We start from the raw sequence: 4,204 nt of genomic DNA on the forward strand, positions 1-4,204 counted from the left end.
TGGTTTGTATTTTTATTTTTAGTATTTTTTATTTTTAAATTTTGTAAAAAAAATAAAAACAATAAAAATAATAAAAATTTTGTATCTCTTATTTCCATTTTTTTTACAAAATTAAAAAAAAATACTAAAAATAAAAACAAAAAATAAAAATACAAATCAAACGTATCCTTAACATTTCGTTTAGTTTTGTTTTTTGTTTTTTAGTTTGTTTCTAAGCATGTTTAAGAAATTGAATTATAAGCTTGTAAATGAAAATAGTATTATAGTTAAAATAACAAAAAAAAAGTTGATGAGTTAATGAAATATAATAAACATTTCCTAATATAGAATTTTGAAAAATTCTTAATATTTATCCTAACATACAGTTTGCAAAACTGTTTCCAGCTGGCAATAAAATGTTAAAAGCAATACACAAATTAAAGAGGAAAATGTTAAATTCCTTTAAAAAGAAAACCCTTCTTTGTTGTTTATTAAGTTAACAGACCCTTTTTAAATGGTAACCATGTTGGTGGATGGTAAATCCAGGTGCCAAAGCAGTATTGTGTTAGATATTTGAATTATCGACACATACCTTATAAGATAACAATATTGTGCTTGATTACTTTTCTGCTTGAAGACAACTCCTCCTATTCGGTAAAAACTTTTCATGAATAATTATGTATTGTCATTTCAAGTCACAACTTCAAGTCTTCAACACTGAAGACAAATAATAATAATAATAATAATAATAATGGTGTACATACTTCAACTTCAAGGTTGTATTTGGTAGGTGGTGAGAATAAGATAAAATAAGACATAAATAATATAAATATAAAATTAATATTTTTATATTTTATTTGATAATAAATTTAATATAAAAAATAAATTATAAAAATTTAATTTATAATTTTTTTATATAATAATTTTAAAATAAAAAATATAATGATAAATAATATAATTATAAAAAATAATAAAATAATAAAAAATAAATTATATTTTTTATTAGTATTTTTTTTGTCTTTTTTGATAAAAGTGATATAAAATATATTAATTAATTGTGTCTAAACATGATAGATTTTACACTAAAAAAGTTGAGATTCAAGAGTAATTGTATTAAAAATAAATGTGATTATTGATTATTAAAACATATTATGCAGCTTTTTATATGAATAGAGTGGGCAACTAATCTGTTATAACTGCATAACTATCTTATGCTTTAAGTGACTGCATTAGTGCTACTAACTACATTTTTTTTTATCAGATTCTTTATCACAACTGCTATATACTTTATTAGAACATAATCTCGATATTCATATCTCTGTCATACATGATTTTGTATTTTTATGTTCCTATTTTTGTGCCTGAACAAACATAGCCAAGTGATTCCAATTTATTAATGCATATAATTCAGTGATGATTCATAAGTAGCTATGCGCATGCAAGGTTTTAGGCAATTGTTTTTGTTCAGTATTCTCCTTTTACAGATATTCTATGCTTAAAGATTTATAATTGGTTATGATAACTATTGAATTCCTTAATTATGTTCTAATGTCATCTAACATGCATATAGTTTTTTTTTGGGGGGTCATGGATCTAATGGGCATGTAGTTGTGGCTTGGTGACTCATTGTAATTTGTTTTTTCGTGGACAGGAATTTTGGCAATTTTTGTAATATTAATTGTGGTGCATTATATTTTTTTTAGATAGATTGGACAACCTCAATCTTAAATATTATATCACACACTTATATATATTTAAGAGTTTTATTTACTATTTGACAATCGCTAATATTTAAATTCAGGTAGAACATATTAAGAGGCAATAAATTTAACCACTAAACTAAAATTTCAGTTACGTGATGCACTATGCTTACATTTTTTTTAGTTGTCCACGGTTTTTTCTAACACGACAGGTCAATGACTAATCCATCGCGAATATGATGAGCTCCATTTAAGGGTTTGTCGCTGACCAATAGTTGTTACATGCACAAGGCAGATTCGAACTCCCGACACTTGTTTAAACGGACGAATGAGCTGACCACTCGACCAATCCAAATTGATTACTATGCTTACATTTTTATAGTCGGTCTGAGTGTCTAAGGCCCATGGGCCAAATTCTTGTAGAGTACAAGCTGTAACACGGGATATGACTTATGGGTCTGGGCCTGTTGAGTAGTGAGGCACACGGACAAAAATATTGTATTTTTTTAAAATGGTATCTTATTTATACTTTCACTCAAATTATAAAGTTGTTGAGTCGTTAGTGTTATCTTACCATCTACCCTCTATGTATCTATGTAAAACACACTAGAACCTTGTATTTAACAAGGAGTGTTTGAAATTTGTATCCAAATATTACCATTCACTATAAACTTTAACATCTAAGATGGTTATCATTTGAAATGTTTATCTAACATAATATTCCAATACAATAACATAAGATTCTTGGTAATTTACCATAATAAATAATGTGGGATCCAATATTATCAGATTGCATAAAATAAAAAATAAATATTAAAATGTATTTTTTTTATGATCTATATAAACCATAACAGAAATTCTACGGTGTACGAATATACGTAATCTGCTACAAGGGTGTCGTCGCGCATTATGTTCAAGGGGAAATAATCATAAACCGTTACACCCCAACAACGGTTTATGTTTATATGTAAAATGACTAAAAACCGCGGTAGGGTCTCGCAATTTCTGTGTATATGTGTTTTTTTGTTCCCAATTGAATTTTTTTTCAACTTGAACCTTTAACTTTAGCATAATTTTCACCAGCTTCAGTGCTGCACCCATATCTGATCATATTTAAATTTTCTTACTTAAACAATAATAAATTTGGATGTTTCACAAAAAGAGAAAGAAAATATTAATAATAAGTTTAGATTTTTTTAATATTTTTTATTTTCAATTTTTTACATTTATTTTTTTTAAAATACCTTATTTCTAAATGTTAAAAATAATAAAAATATGTTTAGATGGTCTATTTTTAAAATATATTTTTTAATATTTTGCATATAAACATAAATCGCTGTAGGAGTGTAGCGGTTTATGCTTATTGTCCCTTGAACGTAATCTGCGACATCCCTATAGCGAATTACGTGTATTCGTAAATCGCGAAATCCCTGTCGCGATTTATATAGATTAGGAAAAAAATACATTTTGGTATCCGTTTTTCATTTTAACAATCTGATAATATTGAATCCCACATTATTTATTATGGTAAATTGTCCTAAGATTCTATTATTTTATTAATGACATGATTATTACTTATTAGCATATATTATAAAATCTTACTTCTTCTAATATGATTAACCTTTCAAATCATTATGCAACAATATGTCTTCCTCTCATAATAATTCTTATGTGTGTAACTTTAAAAGAATTTTAAACTCTTAATTATTAGCTTTAATATCATTAACCTTTGAGGTTTTTTTATGCAAATAAATATACTCCTCTCATATTCTTTTAATATTAACTTGAAAAAAAGGTCTTAATTTAAAATCAAAAGAAAAAAAATTTTTATTATAAAAATATTTACTCAAAATATATAATTTATAGTTTAGAGAAATACTAGAGAGTCGGTAGTTAATTATTAATATTTAAAAGTATAAATTAAAAATATGTTGTTGTTAGATTAATAGACTAAAAAAATTGAATTGATAGCTAAAAGAAATGGATATAAACAATAAATTCTGCTAGTCTTTAAGTAGGGTCACTCTCCGGTACAGATCAAAATTGATACAGATATACAGAGATTCATTATTTGGTTGACGTGTATACTGTCATTGTAGAATGGAACATATTTTTGCCAGCAATTGTCTCCCTAAGCTACGGTTTGATGGTGAAGCCAAATGCGACTCATCCCTCAGTGTGCTGGCCTCCGTAACGGGCAAATTGGTGAGTTGGTGAGTCTCTGTTCATTTGTTTTTAGATCAAGGGAATAGTTTGAAAAAAGGTGTTGGGTTGGGGAAGAGGATAACTGAGGAAGTCACGTCTTGTTCCATGAATTTTTTTAACTGGGTTGTACAATTAAAAAATATTAATATAAAAAATGCATATAAAATAATAAAAAATTAAATTAAATATAAAATAATATTTAATTAAATATTTTAGATTATATATATTAACTACAAATATAATATATGATTATATAATATAATTTTTAAAACAGTTTAATTAGGTATCTTTTAAAAATAATTTTTTATTCAATGTTTTAT

The sequence above is a fragment of the Arachis duranensis genome, chromosome 3 (genome assembly GCF_000817695.3).
Source record: "Arachis duranensis cultivar V14167 chromosome 3, aradu.V14167.gnm2.J7QH, whole genome shotgun sequence".
In the NCBI taxonomy this organism is placed as follows: Eukaryota; Viridiplantae; Streptophyta; class Magnoliopsida; order Fabales; family Fabaceae; genus Arachis; species Arachis duranensis.